General features: G+C 33.5%; 1 protein-coding gene and 1 long non-coding RNA gene across 2 annotated transcripts in view; one reads left to right on the plus strand and one right to left on the minus strand.

Moving 5' to 3' along the window:
* The window catches only part of LOC129807725 (CD109 antigen), a 47,945-nt gene that overhangs the window by 11,406 nt on the left and 21,153 nt on the right, over nt 1-15,386 (plus strand). The window lies entirely within an intron of this gene.
* LOC129807734 (uncharacterized) lies at nt 2,663-3,112 on the minus strand. Its single transcript, XR_008752307.1, has 3 exons — nt 3,015-3,112; nt 2,857-2,946; nt 2,663-2,785 (listed from the first exon to the last, which is right to left on the minus strand). It is a non-coding gene; the product is annotated as an uncharacterized LOC129807734 (long non-coding RNA).

Genomic DNA, 15,386 nt, shown 5'->3' on the forward strand with positions numbered 1-15,386 from the left:
AAAAAGTCTCACTAAGATTATGTATAATCTTTGCTTTTGTGGTCTAAAGTAAAAGTCTACCCGAATTGATTGACTCTAACCTAATTTGAAGTTGAATTTCATGAATGTTGGATTGTTCTTTAGTTTATAGGTAGAATAAGCTTTTCTAAAGACAGAACGGTAAGAAATATGGATTTGCAGGCTATCAGGCTATAGAGTTGCAGAGGCTGATGATATTAGAACCTTTTTGTCTTACATTTAGTAACCGGGAATCCCAGTAGCGCAATAGGCAAGATCGTTAGCTCTTGGCCGGATTGATCCCCGGTTTGAATAAAAATTTGCATTTATTTAAATCTTGAGATACTGTAGAACAGATTTAAATAATTATTTTGAGACTATAACACTTTAAACATACAAAAAATGTAATCGAGTATGGATTTCATTAGGGGAACCCGGGGCGAATTAGCTACGGATAGAATTAGACAGTAGAATATTGAGCAAACACGTATTCATTTAAGGTAATTAACTCCTTCCCTATTCGTGGAAATATTAATCAGTCTGATTCAAAAATGTTTTTCAGAAATTATGCGTAATGGAAAAATTTAATTTTCTGGCTAATTTTGACCCGTTTTCCACTATAGAAGTTTAATTCTATATATTTTTTTGGGTCCCGGTCAAAATCCCGAAAGCCAATATCTCGAAAGCCAAAATTCCGTATTCTTAAAAGTGTCATAGCTACTCCCACGATTGCACCCGCGCTTGCTGGAGGCAAAGGGAAATCTTTTGTATCTTGGGAAATTATTCTAAACATTTTCCTCCACATAATTTCATCCCTTTCGGGGTTTTGAACATTCAGGATTTTGGCTTTCGGGATTTTGGCTTTCGGGATTTTGGCTTTCGGGATTTTGGCCTTTTCGGGATTTTGGCGTTCGGGATTTTGGCTGCCACCGATTTTTTTAAAGCCCGAACACTTCAGATTTTGTCATAATCTTTTATCGATTGCTCAATTTTGATAATTTAATTTGTAAATACATATACCGTGACTTACAGTGCTATTCTATTTCTGCATATTAAATGATCGTTATAACACTTTATAACGTGTCTTTTTTTCAGTATTACAGTTATAAGAATATTTTTAAAACATGAACCCTCGTAATACTATAACAAAAGTACAGAATAATTTTGCAGAAAACATTCAGAAAAATTATAATTATACAATGAAATTGACAATTTGAAGGCATTCTTAAAATAATAAAAGAATATTTTTTTTAAATTTTGTTTTAGGTTTTAGGAAAAATATTTTCAAAATGTCGAACTTAACCAACTACAACGGTTATAAAAACTAATACAATTAACATTTAAAGTTGTTAATTATTAAAATAAAAAACGATGTTATAGGAATAAGAAAACGGTATTGTGAATTTGCATAAACTGCCCTTCTGGTACCTGCAGGATTTAAAACAAAATTATCAGAACTATCTTAGAATTCATTAAATGATAAGTACACTACTATAATCGTCAACAATTAGTAAATTATTACAATTGCGTTACTTCGATAGATAATTGCAATTTATCAGTAATTAGTGAAAATATGACATCACAAAAAGTTTCAATTTGTTGTAAATTTTATAAAATCCGCTGCAGAACTTAAACGAAAAGCGGTGCGAAATTAGTAATTTTTGTGAACATGGGGCTTACGTACCACTTTTTTAAATGTTTTATCCTATTCCTTTCAAAGAGGAAGAAAAATATGCAAAAATTGAAATTGCCCTTTCATTAAACTGCCCCACCATCCCCTACTCCATATTTCTGTCCCACAGTCCTTCCTGACAAAAACATAAGGATCTAAGATATTCCATCCAATTTTCGAGTCTTTCTCTACGTTCCAGTTCATGCTCAGTTTGTCGAAATCGTATTCGTCTGTGATTCTGTCGAGATTCTTTTTCATCCATATTAATTCCTTCAAAAAGAATATTGTGTGTTTTATTTTATTTTGATATGAGTTCTCAATTGTAATAATTAGTTTAATAATGCAATAAAATCTTTAATAATAAACATACCAATTATCTGAATTTTAAGGCAATAAACTGGAAGTTAGGGTAATATGAAAATAAAGAAAAACTATAACGAAACTTATAGTGATTGGGTCATATGTTTTACCTGATTCCAATAGCAGTATAAAAAGCGTTATTAGGTAAATATATTTCATATTTTAGCTGAGATTCTTTACAATCTCTTTTGATATTAGAACTACAGGAATTACATTTAAAGTACCGGTATGTGTTAGCTGTGAATTTTTTATATACCTAACATAAAAGTAATTTAATTGTATAACAATTACCTTTATGTTGATTAAATGATTAATGCATATCGAGGCGCGAAATTATATTCCAAAGATATTTTTTTTCATACTTAGAGAGTGAAAACTCAGCAGCGACAACACAAAATTTGATACATTTTTAAGTTGCTACTTATTCCTAGAGGCAAGGTATTAAATTAAATTATTGCATATGAAGCATATGAGGAATTGTAAAATTATATCTTATGTATGATTGGCATATACAACATGCGAAGGAGTTTTCCACCGTTTTCACTCCGGAAATTGGTAATCAACGCTAAGACGGCGGTGGCCGTAAAATGCAATAACTCCAAAATTTACAAAAAAGAAAAACAATTACAGACATTAATTCCTTGAGAACTTTAATTCTGAATGAACTCAATATTTTTATATAGTGTGCCAATACTAGGACACTCGGGCTAAAGTAGAATCCCAAGGATTAGCAGTCGCGTCGATCACGCCTGCGTCCTGTAAATTAGACAAAATATTTCAATATACGTATTCAATCAAGTTGTTGTTATTTTAGAAGAGAAAATCACAATAGTAATCACCAAAATCCATTCTACGTCTATGCCCTAAGATATTTTGCGAATTAGAATCCTGCTGGAATTGTGCCGTGCATCCGACGACTGTAAATTTATTGAGTTTTTATTACAAATATCATAAATTATTTTATTTTAATAGAGTTTAGCCTTACTTGCTCCTAAAAGGACGAGAGCGGACAGTAGCATGAAGATTACTTTCATCTTGATTTTGGTTTGGGTACTGCACTTGATCACTTACTACAAATGACTTAAAGTTTTTCAAATTCCTCCCCAACTTTTATAGTGATTTTAAGCTTCAAAATAAATTACAATTGCAATTATTTCTTTTAATAATTTTCATATTTTAATTACTAAAATATTAATATATGAATGCATTTAAGCATGAAATTGAGCTAAAATAACTAATTAAATTGGTGGCATTACTGTATTTAATTAGTTTTAAGATTCTTGTTAAGATTTAAGGAATCGTAATCCCGGTATAAGAAACCTCAGAGCCTCTATCATAAATATTTTATTCGTTATACTCACCAAAGACCCTTCCAGAAGGTTATCCATTTTACTATATCCATATATTAAAAGGCTTCTTAATGGTCATCCCATTCTGAGCCTTTAATGTGATTTGTCCTGAAAGTGTCTCTCGCCATGATCTGCAATACAACTCCCCCAAAAATGCAATAATCTCTCAATAAGTGTATCTGTCCGTGTGCCATATGTTCTAAATCGCTGTCTTTGCATCCCCTTTCGCCCAAGGAATGCACAATGCACACCCATAACGAATTCAGCAGCTGTATGGACTTCTCTTTTTTTTATACTTAGATAAAAATTTTCATATTGTTTAGTTCAGAAGAGTGTGCAATGTTATGATAAAAAAAGAAGGGTCTTACCTCATGCATATTTCCATGCGATTTTATTCCTTCTTCAACTTTTGTACTTACACCTAGACACGAAAAAAAGTTTTGCATGTGGAATAAATTACGGTTGATATTTAATTAGATGACAATTCAAGTGGTTTCTATTCAGTAGAATTTTGAAGGGAATGTATTTTTTTTTGGAGTACTGTGGTAGGAAAATAGGGTGAAAAAGTGTAGAAGTCTTTGCAGAATGTTCGAACTTGTGGATTCGTTGATATGCCCTGAAGTTAGTTATGACATTATGATTTTATTTAATTCTAATCGAAATATCAATTCACGGGACATAGTACCGAGAATTCCACGAAGAATTTTTTTTACATTGCTAAAAATTTCAAATATAAATAAATTAATTCTATTTCGAAAATAAAAAAAAATAGTCCAAAATTGCAGAGCATTCCAAGACCCCTTAATTGAATGTAAGTTTATAAATTTGATAAATACTTACCATTTACAAGTAGAGTTTGAAAAATTCAAAGATCTATTTAAAACCCAAAAATGAGATATTCTTACTTTTTGATAATTCCGTAAGGTGGCTGTAATACATTCTTTTCGAATTTCGAAGTGCTCAAATGTCAAAATGTGTAGGGTTCTTCACTTTGTTGTGAAGAAAAACACAAAGCAACGACGTTTACTGCATCTGTCCTATTAAATTGATCAGTCCATAATCACTGAATAACTCTTTTGTGAGCTTTTTAGTGTGATGCTTCATACATAAATTTTCTCTCTTGCACAAAAATTTAGTATGAAAATTCGAAACTGAATTGGAATTCTTCGAATAACAACGACTTTTTGTGCAAATAGAGTTCTATTTATCTTGTATCCAAGACACTATTGGAGAAGCAAACTCTACTTATGATTGGACCTATAATATCATTTGTTTTTCCTATCCCTTTTGGAGGTGTCTCGGTTAAGATGTTGGCTGTGATTCTTTACAATGTCATTTTCTATGGTCCGAGATGAAATACGACCTCGTCAGATTGGGCTCATAATTTGACTCTCATAGATCACGAATATCATATTCGCCAAACACCGATTTTCGTGGTCGTCCCGTCCGTCGTATAACCACTTCCGAAGAGAGAACGAAGAGAGATATTAACAAGCGGTTTTCAGCAAAGGCCAAAGATCGGGTGACGGACATTTCGTTTTTTCAATAACTTAGCCCCTACGGCATCGATCGATATCAAATTTTGTCATAGCTGGCCCTGCTTTCGATAGAAAACAAAACTTAAGGGCCCCGACCGCATTGACCCAAGTTATAAAGGGTCAAACAATCTATTTCAAACTGACCTGTCTTCTAATTCTGACAATAAGAACCGGAATATCCCCGTTCTAATTGTTAGACTTTGAAAAATTTCGGTAATTCAGGAAGCCCTCGGTAAATGCTGCTACAACTTTTTGAACACTACATTTGTATTGATTTTAATTAAAGGGCTGATTAATCGAAAAGTTTTTTTCGAACATTCGATGTGGAATATCTCAGGGTTTTGATTTTCAATCTTGATTGATAACCAAATGTAAGAAGAATATTAGATGATCGGTCAGTAGATTAATTTTTTGATAATAAGAATATAATAAGTATAATAAAATAAGTAAGAAGAATATTCCTATACAGACTGAAGGCGATATAGAAACACAGCAGTGACGTATTTTCCGAATCTTTTAAAAGAATCGGTAGCTGTAGCAACTCCTCCGACAGATCATAATGTACCTACAACCGAGGCTTCGACTTCGACATAAGATTTGTGAGAGAACGATTTCAAGCGAATAGATCACCTGCAACGAGAAATGAGTGAAATAATCCTTCAAAACGTATAACAAAATTTTTAGTAATTAAATAGAAATAAAATTAACTACTACAACTCTTTGAACATCATCCCATTTTAATCCGATTTAATCGAAGGTCCGTTTAATCGAAATGTTGATTTTCTAAAATTCGATGTCCAATGTCTGGGGACTTTCATTGTCAATTTTGAAAAGTTTTAATATGTTGTATATGAGGTCAAGTGTTTTCCAATAATAGGTCACACTTTGCCCTCTCTCTACCCTGACTCGTGCTATCATACTCGTGCTACCCCACTCCACTGTGGCCCGACCTGACCCTTACTATATCGAAATTGATCGGACTCTATCTTTAATATTTATTAACCGTTTTCAATAAACGTTTTTTTCTTTCGTTGGCCTTCGGCGCCTTCGGTACTCAAACTATTTAAAATAGAAAATGAGTGATAAGTCCAGATAATGAGATGCCATTTTATGTTAAGTTTCCTTAAAATTTCCAAACTTTTACCCGAATTGGTAGAGAAAAGTCAAAATCAAAGGATCGTGTCTAATAGCTGTCTCTTTGAGTTCGAGCAACAAAATTCAAAATGTTAATGAGATGTTCGAGAGAAAGAGAGAATATAGGAACGATTGAAAGGAGGCCCTTTCGTGACCTCGCTTTTGGCAATTAAATTAAATAAATCCCTATTTTGAGTGTGCGTATTACGAAGGCTTCGTATTAAGACGCTCTCTATGGGATTGATTTTAAGTGTCATATTATTTCACCCAAAACATTTTTTCAGAGATTTTCTTTGGAAGAGATCAATAACACTATAAAGATAGTGTTTGTTTAAATAATCAGTTTTTTTCTGTATTAAAACTGCCTGGGAGATGATTATTTTCAGACTTTAGTTAAACTTTGAGAGTATTATTAACCCATCTATCGGAAGGCATCAAACTCGGTGTCGTTTAGTTGAATAATTGTTTGTGTGTCTCGAACAATTTGAGACTGTTGAATGAGCACATTGCAAGAGTTTTCGTTTACAATTCGCATTTTATGAGTCATTCTCAGGGAGTTTTTCACTGGCGTCTATACATCATAATAAATATACAACACTATATTGTACAACATATCAAATGGGTTGAGATTGTGAGTCAGTTAATAAAACGGTCAGTAGTTTACAATATGACAAGAGAAGCTGATAATGTAGAAGAGTATATAAAAGCCGGAGGAGAGTATATTGTTAGAATCATTGTAATTATAGGAATTTGCTGAGTTTGTTGTTTTAAGACCAATATACTCAATCTTCACTTTCTGGAAATAGAACTCATTTTCTTCACATCTTTTAAGAATTTCTTGGTGCCTGTGTGTTTGTTGTTTTTATATTTTATTGCTTGTCTCTTAGACTTCACTATCTTGCCTCTTTATGTGTTTCTTTTTTTGCGCCATGGATGAGGAAGAAAAACAGACGATCCGCGTGAAAGGAAATTTTGAAAGGGAAAGAAAAAGCAGTATTCCAGAGGTTTTGGTACGAGGAAGAATATATATATGGTATATTCTCCTTTTTAGAATTAGAATGCAGTCAGTAGACCGGGTCTAAATGTCACAATGTTAAATACTGATAGACACTTCAATTTTCACGAGGGATTTTTCATCTGAAAATGTTGTGCTATTTTTGGTTGGATGCCTTTGGATGAACACTACAAATGAGCTTGAAATTTCAACGTCAAACAATTCTTGGGTTTTTGGCTGAAACAATCTAAAAGTGAATGGTTTGAATTAACCAGACAAGAGATTTTCTGAGAATTTTCGTAACAGATCAGGGATTGAAGGAATTTAAGCCTTCGTGCTGGGGAAAAGAAGCACTATCCAATTCCGGATGTTTACTTCCAAGTTTAGGATTGACATACTAAATCACAATTGTTTAATGCTCAGAAAGACAGGAAAAGATTGGCAGTTTGAAATCAATCGTGATCAAATGATTTAACATTTTTGAAAATTCAAAGGTGTATTACTTCGAAATCTTAAACTATACAAGAAGTATAGATCAAAAGACTGATGGTTTGCTACATAAATCCATTAAAAGAAATGCATTAATCACCCTTGTTTAGGAAAATACCCGAACCATCATCTGTCACTTGAAAATTTTGTGGTTTTAAAGAACAAATTTACCCATCTGCTATCCCTCAAATTTTTTTCCTGAGTGTTGAATAATTTATAAGAAGTCTTGCAATTTTTCAACAACTAATTAGACACAACATAGAAATATGTCGCGTTTGAAAGCGACAGTGACATCAGCTGAACACAAAGCATAGTTTTTTTTTATTCCTAATTCTTTTTTTTCCAAATAGTTCATCAAGTTCTATTTTCGATACAACAATTCATCAAGGCTGGGTGATAATAGCCAGAGAGTTTGTCAGTGCGTGGTGTCAGGAAATTACGGTCAGTGATCTCGTTCAATTTATTTCCCACAATAAAAGTCAACCACAAATCGACCAGTTGTTGGTAATTTCCCGATATTAATCCCTGCAAGATGCTATACTGATATAAAATTGTCACGCGGAAGCATGATATTTTGGAGGAAAAGAGTGTTGATGTGACAAGCAAAAAATACATAGAGGCAACATTATAAACAAACTATAAAAATGTTGTTTTCGGATGATTAAGTTCTCAAAGGAAGCAGAAGAATTTTTTTAGGGAGTTGATGAGAATGCAATAGAAACAGGTGTATCAAAGACATAATTTATTTGGGAGTCGATTGAAAAATGTTAGAGCCACTTCCACTCAACATGAATTTATAGCACAATGTGCTCCATTCTGAATGCAACTAAGACGCATCGCATGTGCGTCATATGAACGCAGATTTTGCGATTTTACTTATAAGGCCTCCTTAGGAATAATCAGGGTTTCGATTGTTTGGTTGAAGGGTTTGGGATCAATTCGCAAATTAATTTGCAATCCGCATTCAGGAATGTGGAAGAATGATGTAAGTAAGGTAATTCCACTAAGAACAACCAAAATGTGCTTTTCGTTTCCTGTAACAATATATTTTTAAAAGGGAATTAAAGAAATATTAATATCTTTGTTTTCACAATTATCTCTCAAAGCCGGTGGAAGTTTAAATTTTTTGTTTTTTATCTTAAAAGGTATTGAACATAGGGTAAATTAAGCTAATTCAAAACCTGCTTCAAATGGAAATTTTTCGCTACTCCAAATGGAAACGTCACTGTTTTCATGATAAATACAGTACTAAATTGCTATATTTATATATTTTCTATACCACAGTTTCATTATTTAGTTAATTTTGCTCTAAATAAAGTGAAAATCCATTTATATTCACAAATTTTAATTTGTTAATTTCTCAGAAAAATTAAAAGTGTACCTTTTCACCATTAAATTTTTCATCGATCGACCATGTTTTCCAATGAAAAACACAATAAAATGACTGTTGTTTATTTGTTTTGTTTAACATTTATGTCATATTTCTGGAAAATTTTTTTTTTTGGAGAGATTTTCTTATTGTTTTAGATGGGAAAGGAGAATAGACCAGGAATAAGTACATATCCTGCACTCAAGAGCAACTCAACAAGGTTTTGGAAGCCTTTTGTCGCGGTTTCACTTACACTGTTTGTCTCCAATTAGAAACTTTCCCTTGTCTCCATTTAGATTAATGTCTTTCCAAGAGAAGCATTTCACACTCGCGTATTTTTCATGTACAGTGGGTGTCAAAAGTTTGTTGCCTCATGTATGTTCGGGAAACCATGTGCAAAAAATGATAGAAAAAATTACTTTTTATAATTTTTCTTTTTGCAAATTAGTAGCCTGTTATCTGTAGATCTTATTTATATATTTCGAAAAAATTATTGCATTTTATTTCATATAAAAAATTACTGTTTTACAAAAGTTGTTCATTTTTGAAAAATCAAAAGTTTGTTGCCTCATTTGGAAAGTTACTCAAAAGGGTCAAAAACATGCAACTAACTTAAAATAAATCGACCATATTTTGAGTTTATGTCATTTGAGAGGCCAATGGTGCGTTTGGACATTTCTAAAGTTGTCAATGGTAAATATATGTGTTTAAAAGTGATAATAAATAACAAGAAATAATCTGTTTTTTTCATAATTCATAAATTAGGTTAAAATGGCATGTTAGTCGGAGTTAAAAGGTGGGAAATCGTCCAGAGATACTGCCAGAATGAATCTGCGTCGTTAATTGCCAAATTTTATAGAAAATCACTAAAGGTTATACATAAAATATTCAAATATTATATTAATGAAGTACGAGTACATCTGAAAAACGCTACTGGCAGACCTAGGGTATCGACTCAGAGGGGTGATAACAGCATTGTAAGTATCTCTGATAGTGACCCAATGATGTCTGCTTCATAAATTAAAAGATAGTTGGTTACTGAAGGAACACAGGTCCCTACAGTTACAAAAACGAGCTCATATTGAAAGAAAATGGTAAGAATGTTTGGGTGGCTCTCAATATTCCATTGGTTAGCTAGTTTAATCTGGATAAAATATTGTAGTTTTACTTGTTTAACATGTTTCAAGTAAATTTACAACTTTTTATTCAGATTGGTCTTGCTTACCAATGGAATATTGAGAACCACTCAAACATTCTTACCATTTTCTTTCAATATGAGCTCGTTTTTGTAACTGTAGGGACCTGTGTTCCTTCAGTAACCAACTATCTTTTAATTTATGAAGCAGACATCATTGGGTCACTATCAGAGATACTTACAATGCTGTTATCACCCCTCTGAGTCGATACCCTAGGTCTGCCAGTAGCGTTTTTCAGATGTACTCGTACCTCATTAATATAATATTTGAATATTTTATGTATAACCTTTAGTGATTTTCTATAAAATTTGGCAATTAACGACGCAGATTCATTCTGGCAGTATCTCTGGACGATTTCCCATCTTTTAAGTTTTTGTAATTTGCCATTTTTAACCTAAATTATAAATTATCAAAAAACAGATTATTTGTTGTTTTCTATAATCACTTTTATATACATATATTTACCATTGACAACTTTAAAAATGTACAAACCCACCATTTGCCTCTCAAATGACATAAACCCAAAATGTAACCGGTTTACATTAAGTTGGTTGCATGTTTTGATCATTTCAAATTAGTTTTTTAAATGAGGCAATAAACTTTTGATTTTTCAAAAATGACCAACTTTTGGAAAACAATTATTTTTGATATGAAATAAAATTAATTATTTTTTTTGAAAAGTATAAATAATATCTACGGATTACAGGGAACTCATCTGCAAAAAGCAAAATTTGTAAAAGTATTTTTTCCTATAATTTTTTTCACTTGATTTCTCAAACATGCATTAGGCAACAAACTATTGACACCCACTGTATTTAAGAAGTTTTCAAATTATATCTAAAGAATTTTCACTAAACAGCAACATTCTAGAAGAGTCAAGGGGCAAATTTATGTAAAGTTTAAGCGTCTGGAAATGGTTTTGAATTAGGACATTTACCCTACAATAGAGAAAACTTCCAATGTAAAGCTATAATAATTTAAAAAATGAACACAGAAAACTTGAATTGGCGGTGAAATACTTCATTTTTAACTTAAGTTTCTTACACCAAAGCGTAGAGAACTACAGTTTTTTTTTAGAAGATAGAGGACAAAGAATAAAAAAACTAATTACTAAAATTTAATTTACTATAACTGATAAAACAGGATTTTTTTAATCAGCAATTTAATCAGTAAATGTACTTTTACATTATTTAGTCCATTATTCTGGATTTTGGCCATTCGATATTTTGACATTTTAGGAATTAGGCTTCCGGGATTTTACAATTATGATTTTGTCGTTCGAGAATTTGGGTTTCGGGATTTCAGCTTTTGGGATTTCGGCTTTCAAGATTTTGGCTTTCAAGTTTTTGGCTTTTCGGAATTTGGACCCATTCTGAATTGCGACCCATTCCGAATTTCGACCCATTCGGGATTTCAATCCATTCGAAGTTTTGGCTTTCGGTATTTTGACCCATTCGGGATTTTGGCTTTACGGAATTTTGATCCACTCGGGATTTTGGCTTTCGGGATTTCGATCCATTTGAGATTTTGGCTTTTCGGGATTTTGGCATTCGGGATTTTAGTTTTTCGGAATTTTGGCTTTTGGGATTTTAATTTCGAAATTTGGCTTTCGGATTTTTGGTTTTTCAAGATTTTGGCCGATATCAGATTTTAACCTATTCGAGATTTGGGCTTTTCGGGATTTTGGTTCAGATCAAATCCAGAGCAAAATTGAGATACTTATTTTGACCAAAATATAAGTAACAATTATCCTAATTCTAATGTTAATCCACATCCGCATTATTCATAATTTTTACGTGAATCTTTATTCGTTTTGTTGCGCTTGAATTGAAACATAGTGTGTTTTGTACTTTAATTTCCGCACATTGGTTGAGATATTCATGTGATTTACAGACGGATTCATCGCACGTTTTGGCTGAAAATTAGATTAACACACCGTCACCCTTCAGTATTTGCATCACCCTCAATTTCTTCCATTTATCTCGAGGGCGTTTTCAATTCACAGTTGGGAATTTTGCTGCTACTGCTTCTGCTGCTGTGAGTGAGGAAATTGTTGATGCAATATTTTTGTGAGGAAGGAGGTTGGATGAAGAATGAGAAATTTGCCTCTGTAATGTATATTCTGCCCATGTGCTCAAGAGAAATTATTCACAAGGGTGGTATTTTTGCCAAAAGCCTCATTTCATCCGTCTCTTTTCTGGCCCCAAAACTGCTGTAATTCTATCTGGGAATATAAAACAGATGTTTTATTGTTTAGTGGAAAGTTCATGTGGCAAATACGAAAATTTATGATTGCACTAACTTATATTTTTTAATGGTGAATTTTCTCTCAATATTCTATCTTGGTGTACATAAAAATAAAAATAATAAAATTGTGCTCACTGAAGGATTAAATTTCCCAACTGACTGTTGTAATAGTACGTAAAGTGTTTTTTTGTTGGTTTGTAAATGAGCGTTCGGAGAAAAAAAATAGTTCAATATGATAAATGGGATCGTGTGTTCAAACAATCAACGAATGTCCTGCGATCTTCTCTGTTGGCGTTCTTTTTGGGTTTAAATGTATGTTTTAAAGGGGGATAAGCAGGTTGATAGTTGGCTTCTGTGTAATTTTATCAATTTCCACGGAACATGGGCATAATTTCCAGGGAAGGATAAAAGGGACAGATAATCCTAACCGGCTTATGTAGGTGAGATTCTTAACGTGAGCTAACTCGGAGTGCATGCAAATTCGATTTAGAGCTGAAGTTGGGAGACGCCATTCAGTTATCTTGAATAAAATTCGTGAAATTATACAAATTTTGTATTTAAACCAAAATATCAAGGATTTGGATGAACTGACAGAAAAGTGTTATATGGGTGAAATGTAGACCAGAATGTTCTCTATAATTTTTCCATAGAACATGATCTCATCGATTACTCAGAAGTCAAGATAATCGAGGTTTTTTGTTTCTTAACTCGTTTTTTCATCCAGAGTTCCCCAAGTAGTCATTTGTTGAACTTCAACTATATCAAAGAATTGTTGTATTTTGTGGGACTTTCCATTTAAAACCCTATTTTAAGTGTCTTGGTGGAGTAGAGGCAGTCAAATTGGCATCTGAGTGATTTCAAAGCGTTATTATGGGAAAAATCAATTTTTTCACACTTAAACGGCAAAATCTGAGTGATAGCTTAGTCTGAGTGGAAAATGATGTATGGACGAAATGTAGAGACAAATGTGCTCTACAATTATGTCGAAGTAATCATCAAAATCGGTTTAGCGATAGTCGAGATAATTGAGGTTATGTGATATTGAAATTGGTTTTTCGACTGTGGCGCCCCTGGTGTTGGTCCCACGAAGTTCAAATATTTTAGAAAGTTGTAGCATTTGGTGAGATCTTTCGTTTAAGCCCTCATTCATCAAAATCGGTCATATAGAACCGGAGATATGATTTTTTAAATTTTGTGAACTTTGACCCCTCATATCTCCGGTTCTATTGAAACCACAGCGCACATACGCACCATTTTGGAAACGTCCTAGACTGGACTACAACATACTAAAATTTCATTAACTTGCACAATGCCGTTTTTGAGAAAAGTGACTTTGAATTTCGATGAATTTTGACGCTATCACAGTGCCACCTGTAGTGACTTTTTGAACTTCCATCTAAAATTGCTCATCGAGACGAAACCAAAAAGGTAAAATTTATGTCGATATGTTAATTAGAACCGGAGATAGAGGCCGGTCAATGTTCGAACTTTGACCCCTTATAGCTCGGGTCAGGGGTTATGGATCGACTTAAGGTTTTTTTTGTTTGATAGGTATAATCAACGGCTACAACATACTAAAATTTCAGCCCGATTGCATAAGGAATTTTTGAGTTATTTAACTTTTAAGATTTAAAAATTTTCTTTTTAATAATAGCGCCCCTAGCGGTGGTTTTATGAACTTGCGATGTTAGAAGGGGAAGTGGCATTTCATGAGAGCTTTCCAAAAAGCCCTCACTTTTTAAATTCTGACAATTAGAACCGGAGTTATGGCCATTTTAAGAAATTTTTTTTGGACCCTTATAGCTCGGGTCAGGGGGGTCGGGGGACCTTAAGTTTGGTATTGATGGAAAGCTCTAAGGCCCAGCTATAACATACTAAAATTTGAGCCCGCTGAATGCCATAGGGGCGGAGCTCTTGAGAAAACAAAAAAAGGAGGGTCTTCAAAATGGCGGAAGGAGGGGTGGGGGGTGGGGGGTCAATGCACCATGTTGCAATTTTCATACGATATTTAACCTTTGCCGAAAACCGCAAGTCGATATCTTTTTTAGTTTAGGAGCTATTAAGCTCCAAAGAGCGGCCGGACGGCCGGACGGCCGGCCGGCCGGCCGGCCGGGAACGTAACTTAGCCCCCCATATATTCGTGATCAGGAAGTGGCGAAACACATTTTGGCCAAGTTTGAGCGCGATCGGAGGACATGAAATTTTGTTAGGATTATAGTAGGTGAGATTGTTAAGAATCTCACCTAATACTGTGTGTCTGTTTTTTCTCTCATCCCGGGAGTAAACACTGCGAGGTCTTCTGAAAAAGTATAAAGGTATAGAGATGTTCAACCACTTGAGAAAATGCCTTTGTATTGGGGAGAGAAAAAGGGGGAAAATGTTGGAATGTGCATTTCGAGGAGGACACATGGTACACCCACTGATGGATGATGTTTAAATATAATTTGTCGTGAGACTCAAACAGTTCAAATTTCCGGGGTGGTGATAAAATTCTCGACCCTAATCCATATGGATCCTCCTTTTTCCAGTTCTCAATTCTCATTTGGCCATTTAACAGTCTTTCGGTTTGTGAGTTTCGTGTTTCCACTGAATAGGTAATTTTGCAAAATGTCACAGGAATTGAGTAGCTATCTGCTGAAAATGACTGAGGGTTGTATTTCATCAATAGAAACTCAACGCAAAAAAAAAGAAATGTTGCAGGGTAATCTGATACGTGGAATTAGGATAGTTTTATGCACTGTTAATTACAGATACTTATTTTAGGTGTGCCCTAAATTACCACCTTCAATCATCGCGTTCCTATATGTATGTTTTCTTTGGAACATTACGATTTTCATCTTCACCGGAAAAGATCATAAAAACCAGTGTTTATCGGAGAAGAAACCACAAAATGATCTACAGAAAATGCTCGAGAAAAAATATGTGATTCTGAAAGTTAGATTAATTTCAACAGCATAATGTTTTAGAGACTTCTCCTAAAGACTAATTTATTGTCTTCGAAAATAAAATACAAAGCATATGGATAAGGATAAGCTATGCAA

This window comes from Phlebotomus papatasi, chromosome 3 (assembly GCF_024763615.1).
Source record: "Phlebotomus papatasi isolate M1 chromosome 3, Ppap_2.1, whole genome shotgun sequence".
In the NCBI taxonomy this organism is placed as follows: domain Eukaryota; kingdom Metazoa; phylum Arthropoda; class Insecta; order Diptera; family Psychodidae; genus Phlebotomus; species Phlebotomus papatasi.